The sequence below is a fragment of the Drosophila simulans genome, chromosome 2L (genome assembly GCF_016746395.2).
Source record: "Drosophila simulans strain w501 chromosome 2L, Prin_Dsim_3.1, whole genome shotgun sequence".
Lineage (NCBI taxonomy): Eukaryota > Metazoa > Arthropoda > Insecta > Diptera > Drosophilidae > Drosophila > Drosophila simulans.
The window spans coordinates 12,883,893-12,896,136 of NC_052520.2; the positions used below are offsets into that span (position 1 = coordinate 12,883,893).

Here is a 12,244-nt window from a genome sequence, read left to right on the forward strand (position 1 = left end):
ATTTGTTCCAGCCAGGGATTGAGGAGATAAGGAGTGCGCGGTGTTTACGGGCTGAGACTCCGACACCTCGGCTATCTACTACTATCTGCCTGGTAAGGTCAGCCACTTGGGCCTGTACGAAACTAATTGATAATCAAACAATTGTCCACAGTCAGACGGACGCACACACACACTCTCGCTTGTTTATCTGCCTGCAATCGCTAATTAGTTGCATTGTCCGAGACGAGGTCAACGCTGCGTATGCGCAATGTGCAAATATGGCACGGAGAAGTGTGATATGGCGCAAAGAATATACGATTCACACATGCACACACCACACTGCAATCGCAATGAGAACGCACAAGTTCAAGTTTATTACGCATACGCACCGTTTGCCGTTGAATGGTCGAATCGAGAAGAGCGCAGAGTGCAGAGCGCAGAGAGTGCAATTCTAATTCTAATTTATTGATGCCAGTCAATGCCATGGCATGCCTATAAATGTAACTCAAACAGTTTTCAGCGGCTGTATCTGTATCTGTATCTGTAGCTGTAGCCGGCCGTGACAACAATTGTTGTTGCTTTGGCTGCGTTTTAGCAATTTGCAATTGGTTCAAGATCAGCAGCAAAAATCGTTTTGGCTCTGCAGCAGCATTGCGTGCAGAACGCAGGGGCACAGAAGGAAATTCAGGGGACGGAGTGGTGGTTAAACCAAAGTTTTGGCCTTGTGACAATTGATTTTCGCAGCCACAAAGAGCGACAACGACAGCAATGATTATAAAACCAAAACCAGAGTGAACCACTTTGGCATCCACTCTTGTGGTTAAAGCCTGATTCATAATTTATTCTTAGCGGCGGAGGCCTGAATCGCTTTGGAAAATCACAATAACATTAATGACTCAAAATGAAAACAGCATTTAAAGCCAAACGAGCACTTTAAATGCTCTACGATAATAATAGTTTACATGAACATTTAATAGTGTTTCTTATAAATAAATTGATAGCATTAACGTGGATGTAATGGGGTAATAGATTCACTAAATTATAATGTAGATGCTTTCATAGAGGGTATCAAAGATCCATGGCAACGTTCCAGTTATTATCAGAGCTGACTTCTTGAGTCATTTGAGTCGCTGTTTGGCATTGCGGTTGCCTTTGGAGCAGCAGCAGCAGCAGCAGAAAATCGCAACAGCAACAGCAGCCGCCGCAGCAGCAGCAACTACTGATGATGAGTGCACAATCGAGGCTGCCAAGTTGCTCAATGCTATCTCATCGCAGCGTGTCTCCTTGCCCGCTCGCCTGCCGTCTCTCTCTGGCATCGTGTTGCTATCTCAGTTGCAGCAGCTTTCAGGGTCTCTGGTGCATCTAAATAAACAGAGTCCGTATAGTATATACAAATTCTGTTTTAGTGTGTTATGGTCTGGCATTCGATGACTTTGAGAACTGTGTTTGCTGAATGACAGCGCTCGCTTGTTGATACCATTGGAACCTATATAGATTATGGGCACAATATCTGAAATTACTACATAGAAGGCCCACCGCTGGGTGGCCAAACACTTGCACTTCGAGTGCGCACACTGAAAAGTTCGACTTGCCAAGGCTTTTATAACTGAACCTATACGAACACGCACATATACGCGTACATACAGACAGACTCATGATAAAGTGGGCAATGGCAGGAAGGCACACGTACATCAATTTTCATTTACTTATGAAAATTAATAGCATTTCGCTTAACTTGCGCTCGAGTTTTCCCAGCCAGGAGCAGATTGAGCGGCCTCAAAAGGGGTGTGAGTTTGGGTTGGAGTGGGTGGCTTCTGTGCGTGGCTAGCCATTAATCAGTGAGAGAGAATGTTGCCACAAACAAAATTAAATTGCTGCCTGCAGCTGATGGAAAACGTCCCCCTTTTCCACACACCACCCACTACCCTTTCTCTAGCTGCATTTTCTTTATTTTATTGCCACTTTTAATGCGGCATTTTTCCTTTTTTTAATTTTACGCTCTTGGCTTGACAATTTCATTAAAATATTATTAATTATTGCATCTCGCAATTAATATAATTCTGCCCACTATCGAATTGCAGTCATAAATATACATTTTGATTGGTTTTTGGACCTGGCAGAGAATTAAATTGGTAATATGAATGCGTCAAGCATAAACGTATTAAAGAGAGAGGAAAAAAATGAAAGGATTTTCACGAAATAAAAATATTTCGAGTGGAATTTCTGTTGAGCCCATTAACGTATTGTATGCGAATATAAAATTCGAAACATATTGAATCAAATTGTATAACAAGCTTAATTTAATAAAGCTTTGTCGGAAATAATAGCACATTTTCAGATAAAAAGTTGAAAAATATCACAAACGGTTTTTATTACAATCATTTAATTGAAGAGAAAAATATCAGCGAAGTGTTGTTTAATCTAGAACGACACGTATTGCTTTAAACACTAAAAAGATCTTTTATCTGTAATTCGATGTTTTCAACATTGTTATTTGTAGGCCGTATGTGATTTCCCAATTTTATGGCATTAATCAACAATATTTCTCAAGATCCTTTTCAGGCTCGCTTTGAGTGCCGCAAAAACCTGAAAGTTGCATAACTCTTCCCACTTTTCGAGGGATCGAGCAGAGCGAGGTGCACGCAACATGTTGCAAGGCTGTGCCGTCTTAACTGCCGATCCCCTCATGATCGCCAGATGGTTGCTTGTTGGCCAATGTCAATCAAACACATGTGTGCGCGAACTTGACTTTCAATGCGAGGCGCACAAGGCGAAAGCTGCGCTGCGCCGCTCTGCCGACGTCGACTGTGATCGCCGAGGCGCTGCAGCAGCAGCAGCAGCAACCTTGACCCGGTTCTTGAAACTGCAGCAGCAAGCCGCAACAAACATCAGCTGCAGCAGCACTTGTGCAACATTGAGAGAGGCTGACAAACAGGTTTCGCGTGGTGCCGGCAAATGCAGCGCGACTTTTGAGGGGGCGGAAGGGGGTGGGGGAGGCCGGCTTCGCTTCTTTTTTTTTCGGTTTTCAAACCGCGCGCATGCGCACAATTCGCAATGCGTCAACACGCATTTATTAGCTTGCTAGTTGTACGTGCACAGAAAAAAAAGTGTTAAAAATAACAAACAGTGAATTACATTTTTTTACTTAATGGTGATGCCATAAATGACTTTTTTTTACCAACAAATGCAAATATAAAATCTTTGCTAACAAAATAATAAATTAATCATATTAAATTTGACATTTATACGATTTTCTACTTTTTGTCAAAAAAAGGCAAAAAAATAAATAAATATAAATATTTACGCAGCTGTACATAAATATGTTTCAATAAGAAACAAATATATTTGTAATAAATAAAATATTTTCCTTTTCCAATTCCTTTTTGGAATATATGGCACAAAAATATCGCTCTTTTGCGTTATTACTGATGTCTCAATGTGGCAATCGGCGATGGTCAACTGGAATTGAAATTGGCTTGCCCACGATGTCCACCGTTCGGCATTGAGTGGCTAAAAAGCGTCGAGTGACGTCAGCCAGTTGTCAGCGTTGTTGCTGCCGTTGTTGTAAGGAGAAGGTCGAGGTTAATTAAGTTGTCTTTGCCAGTGGCAACCTTGTTTGTTCGCAGTTGCAGTCTTGACATTTTGGCTCGAGCAAGTCGCCCCTCTTTGCGTGTAATTCATTATTAATTGTGTCATCTCCTTGCGTTTTACCTGCATTTCCTTCATGCCTCCCGTTGCTGCACCGAACGCATTTTGCTGGTTAATTGCTCTGCAATTTGATTAAAATTAAACTGCATTTGCGGTTCTTCGCCAGTTGGCAGTTGCTCTAAGAGGAATTCCCTACCGATTTTCTTGATTTTCCCCATTTCCACTTCTGTCACGTTGCTGGCAGCATATTTTCTTATTAAATTCCAGCTCGCAAACGTGAGTGAGCGAGTTTTCCTTTCCCCTTTTTTTCTTTTTGTTGCTCCCCCGAGCGACAGCCGTGCAAATTTAGTCACAAATTGGTAAAGTGAGTGCAGTTGAAAGGCGTCAAGTTGATGCTGAAGGTCCCTATACACACACACGTGTGCACAAAGGAAATCAATGCCATGGCACCAAATTCAAAATTCAAGTGGAATTAAAGGACGAAGTTTAAGTTTCCAGTGTTTGTTTTAATTTAGCAGCGAAAGTTATAGGAATTGTGCTTTATATTTTTTAAAAAATATAAGTAAACGCATAGTATAAAAATGTGTTTTAGAATTCATTCAGAAATACAGACAAACTTGCTCACCAGAAAGGAAACCAAACCATAATGGAAACTTATTGTGTCTAGAAAGTTGTCAAGGAAATCATAGAAGCAGGAGAAAAGTGAAAAAATAAATGCTTTCAAGTTTTATCTATGAAGGAGTTGAATGCTTATATTGGTTTAAAATTTAATCGCAAATATTTTTCCCCATTCAACAATTTACGTGGACTCTTTGCTTAATTATTCGATCAAAGCGACCGCTGGCCAAAAATAAACCGGAAAAACCCCACAAAGGAAGCAACAAGTGAACATCAATGCCACCCTTAAAAAACCCCCGAAAAGAGCAAAAGGGAAAATACCGCAAAGGAAAAAAAAAAACAAACAAACTTTTCCTGCTATTTGCTTAATTAAATGCGCAACGTGGGGGAATATGGCGAGGGCAGGCGGGGTCATCAGATAGTACGCAAAGCTCAAAATAATCAACGAAAAATTCCAGCGCAGATAAGTAAGAGTGTATTTGATTACAATACATTAATAAGAAGCGGCGGCAGCCGGCGAAAGGTAAAAAACCATCGAGGATAACGCGGAAAAGCCACGCCAAAGAAAAGTCCTTTTGCGAGCAGCCGCAGCGGAAAATGCCGCAAAAGGTAAAGGTGCAAAAGGTGGAAAGCAAAGTGCCAGAAATCAAGCAATAATAAGGCGCAAAAAGTTAAAGTAAAAAAGATTATTTAATATACACAAAAGAAAGTCTTTAAAATATATATATTTTTTCAATTTTAAAATAAGACATTCCTCTTTGACTTTGTAAAACCAAATTAATTATATAAATATATTAAAATATCTTTAAATTTTATGGCCAGACTCAGTTTCTTAATTTCCAACAGTTGCTAATGGATCTTCTCTAATTATAATCAACTGATTTTTCAAAATTATGATATATATATGATATATGCTTATGCTAATATATTATTCAGTTTGTTTACTGAGAAGCAGTTAAGCTATTTTGTAGCAGTGTATGCACAGCAATAACAACAATATTTGTGGGAGCCCCAACAGCATCTGCAGGTGAATCATTAAGGCTCCAACTGCGGGTCGGACTAAGCTGTAATTAATGAGCAAGTGGAACATCGTTGAGTCGGGCGCCGAGCAAATTAACTTGAACTGGCGGCCCAGGTGAGTAAAGGGATGAATATGAGGGGTTGGCTGGGAGTCAAAGGTTGGGGGTTCAAGTGCAATTAAAGCAACGCCGCATTTTGTCTTGTAATCATCTAATTTTTACCCCGCCCTCTTTCACCTGCTGACGCGGGCAAAAGAAAGCGAAAACCGCACGAAAGTGAATATAGAGTATACAGAAAAATATCTCAGGATTGAATGGGGAAAAGTCCACTTTCCAGTTGCGAAAACTTGTTAAGTTTTAAGGTATTCATTCCAGTCGGGAATTTGCTGATGCCAACTTGATTGGTTTGGTTCTGCCAATCAAGGAAGTTAAGATGCATTATGATCGGAGATAAGTTTGATTTTGCCTTGTAATTAAAGGCATATATAACTTAATAACTTTCGCAGCGTAGTAATACTGTTTACTCGAACTTCTTAATTAAATCGCATCACCTTGCCCATCAGAGTTTAATTAAATGCATACATGAATAGTCTTAAGCCATCTAATTCGATTCCAGGAATGGTTTATTATACCGCTTCGATGAATCGCAATTAATCTGCAGAGAAAATCGATTGAGAGACTGGCTCTCAGGTTTCAGCAGTTCTTGCCTCAGGCCTTCCTACGATCTAACGATTGAGGCTAATCTTACTTTTGATTTCCACGTTTTCCATTCATGGTTACCTCTTTTCATTCGCCGCATCCTCATGACCTTCAGCTGCCACATCCTTATTAAGCTGTATCTGAGTCTTTTGTTGTGAAAGCCTCAAAGTTTTCACGCCCCCAACTCCAGTTAATTATTAAGTAGAATACACAAATTTATGGTGAGCACCGAGTTGAAGGTAACATAGCCCCCGGCCACGCCCACTTCGCCTCCCCTTCGAGTGTTTGTTGTGTGCGTTGAGGTGTAAACGTGCGGATTAAGTGTCTCAGTGTCTGCTCCCGGCAGAAGATGTATATCATTGGGGTTTCGGGAAGGGGGCGTGGCGGAAAATACATCCCCAGTTTTTCCTTCTCTTTAACCACACGAAATTTCCGCTTCGTCCTTAACTTTGCTAATTTTTGTTGCTGTTGTTTTGGGTTTCCGGCTCCTCAAGGTGAGCAGTGAAAAATTGATGAGATTTTGTTTGCTTTGGTTTTGAAGCTAAAGTTTGTCGACACTTGAACTTTTCCATCCTGCTGTTGGAGAGGATTTTGAAAAGGAATTTCCGCTCAAAGGGCTAGGTGAGCAAAGGAATACGGAAAGAGTTTTCTATTTAGATAGTTCAATTGGCGTGCCAAAAGCCGAACAGAAAAAAGGCTGTCTAAAAGGGAAGAGACCGGAAAAGAAAAAACTGTCATAAGAATGGTGCCTGGGTACAGTGATAGCCAAGATAATAGATATTAAAAGTATAAAATACATAATTAAAGCATAGTCACTTTAAGTTTATCACAGCAATAAAATACAATTCTCCATTCTTAAACTATGGCTATAAAAAGTTGTGCACATAAAGCATTTTTGATTTAGGATAATCCTATTTCGAAGAAGGTCGCATTAGAGCTATTATGTGTATTGCAGTTGTATATGCTCGCATTCATTCATATTCATGCTGTAGCTCCATGCAAATAAAAAAATAAAGAAAAATTCTGGACATGAATTTATAACGAGTCTGCCTAAGCCATATTGATTGAGGCTGGGAAATAAAGCGACATGCAGTAAGAAAGGGACCGAATGAAGGGGAAATGGACGGGGAAAACTGAGACAGAGTTGACTGAGCACTTGGAAATTGCCAGCATTTCTCCAACATTTCTCCCGGTCGCAGCGAAGTATGCAAGGAAAGGGAAATAAACGACAGTCGCATGCAGGAAATCAAACTTCACTTTTGATTGAGTTTCGTTTGGAACTCGCTTCATAACCATAAGCCGATTTGCGGTCTCTTTAGAACTTTGTCTTTCTTTTAGCCGCTTTCCCTCGTTTTAATTGAATTTTTTCCGAACTTGATCTGGATTTTCCTTGACCAAAATTTGAACTAAAGTTACTTAACGGGTTAAAGGGACACTCGACATGCCAAGGATATTTCTATATAACGGCGCACACACAAATGAATATCAATGAACCGTCATAAAAGCAGCATCCGGTGCGAGCGAGAGAGCAACTGCCAATGACAAGACTGACACGTAGGCAAACATTTAAGCACCCAACAACAACAGATGCAGGCAAACACACACCAACACAACAGGCTCGAACATACATACACAGGCGACGATTCACAGACACATAAGATTTACACTTGACAGAGGGCCATGGGCGTAGGGCATGGTATTTAAAGGGGGTCTTTTCTTTAAGTGTTAAACTTATGTAATGTAAAACTTAATATTAGCTAAAGAAATTTCTAATAACAAATCTGAGAGAAAGTCTTTTTTTAAGCTTAAGCCCAAAGAGTTACGCTACCCTGGTGTCGCATTAAACTTTGTCACCTTTTGCCCCGAAAAGGTCAGCTTATCTAATCACAGTGAAACCTTCTGACCCCCCTTTGCTGCGCTCCTCTTTCGGGTTCCTATGACAAGCACGCTCGGGTCACTTTCGCCCTGCCAATGACATGTGATTTCAACTAATGACAGCTTTTCGGGGCGTTTGTCATCGCAACAACAGCAGCCATGGAAAGTCGGAACCCAAACCAGATTTCGACCCATAACAGACTGAGAGGCAGACTGACAATAACAAGCTTAAAATTTAATGAAATTTTCATGTGCTGGGCCGAATTTCCCTTCGAGTCCATAATAATTCAATGTGAGTGTGCTGGCCCGTAACACATGGCGTATGATTAATGTGGTAGGGTAGACCAGAAAAAAAAAGGTTCCTAGAAAGTTGAGCCTGTCAATTAGTTGAACTTTTGTCAGATATTCAAAAGAAAAACTGTGAAATTGTTTAACCAACACTCTCATAGATGGAAAAGCACAGACAAACATGTTTTATTTTATTTGCTTTGAAAATTGCCAGCATCTGCATTTGAATGGGACACCATTTTCTTGCTTTAGTAACGGCTGAGTTCTCGTTATTTTCCCTTACATTTTGCGTCCTTGTGGTGTCAATATGTATTTTTGATTAGCTTCAATTTCATGCGTTTTTGGGTCATGCCTTTTGGCAGCCACCCAGCGAACCCCAATAAAAACTTTGAATTTGCATATGCAATAAATTTTTAATGAGCCTTAATGCAGAGCATACCCCACATGTATTTGGGGCACGTAATTTTCCACTTACCGATATGTATAAAGGAGTGTTCCTCGCCTTTGAACATGTCAACTGCAAAGAGAGAGCAAGGAAGTATATGGTAAGTATATATATCAGAACATGAATGGTAAATAGCAGAATATCGTATACTATCCATAATATTCAAATAGATTCATAACATTTTGTAGTTTGCATGTTTATTTTTTCTTCCATCATGTTTGTGCCATATGAAAGCACAGGCTTGAAATGAAAATGTTCTAAACACTTAGTGCCAATGGCCCAGATATCGTTTGCTCGCTGATGCATTAAGTGATGCACTTCACACCACATTCACACAAGCTCCTCAAACACTCACACACACAAACGCGCGAATTTTCCGACACCCTCTTATTGGAACTTTCATCGTTGACAAGCGTTTCCCTTTTGACCCTAAACGCAGGCGCTATTGGTCGCTTGACTGATTGATTGATTGACTGATGGATGGTGGGCGAAATGGTTGATTGGATGCATCAATTCGAAATTGAGATTTAGTTGTCAAGTGGGTCGTGCACTCTCACATTGACACATTATGATGCCGGACAACATCGCAAGTAGCATACATTTGTGGGCTAAGAATAACGTGTATTTTAGTAAATCTTATTGTTACCTAACTTAAAAATGGAGAAGATACCAACGTTGTTCCTTTCTTGTTTTGGTCAGGAATTCAAGGCAACAAACGCGGCCTGAAATGTGACCTTTTGTTTGGCTCCCCGCCACAAAGAATTATCCTCACACTCGCTCTCTTTAGCTGACATGCCCATTCTCCCTTCTAATGTTAATGGCTTGTCTTGGCATACAATTGGCTGCTGTTGTTTTGCTGGTTTCCCTCCCACAATGTTGGCCTAATTAGCAGCTCAAAGAGAACGGCCATTTGCCACAGTCACACTTCCACACTCACACACACACACACAGACAACCACCGTTCACATAAGCATTAAGGATAAGCCAAATGTTGGCTTGCATTTATCACGCATACGCCGTGCTAGCCAAAAAACCACTTTGTGTGGGTAGGGACGGAAAGTGCCAAAGAAATGGTGGCGGGGCGACTAAAAATGTAATTTTGGCATTAGGCGAGCTTGGCAAACATAAAATTACCTTGATTAGAAACTCAAATGTGGCTCATGCCGAATAAACGAGAGTAGAGGGAGATATGTGTGCCATGGGGATCTGGCGATTGCCACGTGGCCATATACATATATCAGCACCGACCTAAGCCTAAAACGACTTTGGCCCGCGCCGGAGCCGCCCCCTCAGCTTTTGGGCCAACCTCAAGCCCATATATCAACGTGCACCTGTGCCAAAAGGGAGGCTGCGGGGCAATGGGAATAAAGCCAGGACCAAATGATGCTGCCTTGGGTGTTGGCCGCCATCTGAGGAATGGCTGAGGTTTTGTGTGCTGGGGAATGGGGGTGGGTGTAGAAGTGGGGGTGGCGGAGTAGCCCAGTGGGTGGGAGTGTTCTGCGGTGTGAATACCCACATTCATGCATCGCCTGTTACCTTGAGGCGGGCCAAGTCGCAATAAAAACCAAGCGTCACACATAAAAAAAGCAAGGAGCCGATGATAAAGAAAACCTGTTAAAAGTCGACATGAAAATGCACTATTGGCCATTAAAATATATGTGAAAGTATATGAAAGTATATCAATAACTTTATATTAATACATACATACATTTAATATCAATACACTTTAGAGTATATATACATTTTTATAAAACATTAAACTTTTGTTTATAATTTATGTTAGATATACTGCTTGGAATCACTTAAACATGCAGACAAACCATTGAAAACCACCAAAATATTTCATATCCTGACTGAAGGATACTTGTACACCTAGCTGAAAATTGTGCAAACTGCTGAGGCATGTCCTCAACTTCCCTTCCCCCTGCTCGTCATCATTCCGTATCAATTACATAACATATGCGTCTGTGTGTGTGCGTTAGCGTTTAGTTTTTATGTTTAGCCATAACAAACACCGAAATTGTAGGGGAAAAGGTGGACTCTGTGGGTGGAAGAGTCCTGCAGACACAAGGCTAATCAACGAAATTGCTGCTGCCTTTTAGGCGGCCAGCATATGGCTGGCATAACCTCAGCTGAACCCTCTGTTCGGCACTTCAAGCTTTGATTAGAGGGCGTGGCATGATTGATGAACCATTGAATGACCCCAAGAGTACTGCAGTAAATCCCTCCACTTGTCCACGACTTTGTTTCGTGCCGGAAAACTTTGAATGAAATGAGTGTTATAAAGTTTTGTGCCACCCCTTAATCTCTTTTCGCAACATTGAAAAAAATTTGCAATGCAGCATGAAAAGTGGCACAAAAGCCCTGACGGTAAAGTTTTTTATTCGTTGCTCTTTTTTCAACAGCAGCTAAAAATTAAAATGAAGCTAAGCAGCAGCTGCAGCAGTTTGCATAGCCGGGATTCTATCGCCATTCGGGAATGGCATTAACAAACTTTCAGGTCAGTTAAAAGGCAAAGTTGCCAGCACCCAAGGTGAGTCAATCAACAAAAGGATTTCAGCCAGCTGAAGCTATCTTTTATTCACGGCAATTTTGGTGAGGTTTATTTACTGTCCATTTAAAAGTTTAAAGATATGAACTGAATCAACCGAAATCGCAGTTTATTGCTAAGTTTCGTACATTTAATAAAACGGATCTAAAGTAACTCATTCTTAAATTAAAATCCTATTGTTTATATTGCATGGCTTAATGGCCTTCAAGAGCCTATATGCAGATCAAACATATGTTCTCATTGAGGGGCACTTTCAATACAAGCCAAAAGCCCTCAACAGCGCCAATCAACATCGCTATGTGCCAGCAAACAAAGCACTTGAAGGGCTCGAAATTCGCTTGGCTTTGTCATTAGGCGACAAGACGAAAGGACATACTTGAGCGAGTATAGGCGTACTTTCTGAATAGATGTGGAACCATATTCAAAACACGCAACACTTGTCAGCAGCAGGCGTCGGCAATCATTCAACATGAACACTCAACCGGGGAAAACAATGAACTGCACAGAAAAAAATACAGCTATCGAATTCATCTGAGCATATCATGCCAAATATTTTTATAAAAAAATGTACTTTTTTATTTTAATTATTACATTTGGTAATGTAAACCTTTTTTTTGGGAGCAAGAAACTTTATCCAACATTCAGCTCCCAACTATGAATACCTAGTCCCGAATGATTGTTCAATTCTGTGTGCCTATGATTTCAAGTGCGATGATTTCTTTAGTCCTTAGCTTTGAGCTGAGCATTTTTTCTCCTTTTCCTGGGCTGTCATCATTAAAGCATCCCCCATCGCAACGTTTCCCTTTGTTGCTCCTGTTGCTTACGACTTTTAGTTGCCGCTCGAAGGCATTTGGCACATGATTTTGGTCCTGCGAGCAGTTAACAGCAGTCTTTAGCACTCATTCCACGACCAATATATTTCTGTGTGCACGTTTACGCCTTAACACCTGCAATGACTTTGTTGACAGCTGAGTGGGTTGAAGGTTGAAGCCAAGGAGGGAATTAGGGCGCAGCAGCTTATTATTATATGTGTCATTTTATGAGAAGATCGTCGGTTCTTGTTGATATAAGTATTAATTTAAACTATTTGTTTATAATAGAACAAGCAATGGTATTTACTTT

The 12,244-nt window shown here is 40.7% G+C and overlaps 1 protein-coding gene across 6 annotated transcripts in view; it reads right to left on the minus strand.

The window, feature by feature from the left end:
• LOC6732145 overlaps positions 1-12,244 on the minus strand; it is a 38,238-nt gene that overhangs the window by 19,348 nt on the left and 6,646 nt on the right. For all 6 annotated transcript variants that reach the window (XM_016178333.3, XM_016178332.3, XM_016178335.3 and 3 more), the window contains exon 2: positions 8,602-8,643. The gene's annotated coding sequence lies outside the window, so the exon portion shown is untranslated. The remainder of the gene's footprint in view (positions 1-8,601; positions 8,644-12,244) is intronic.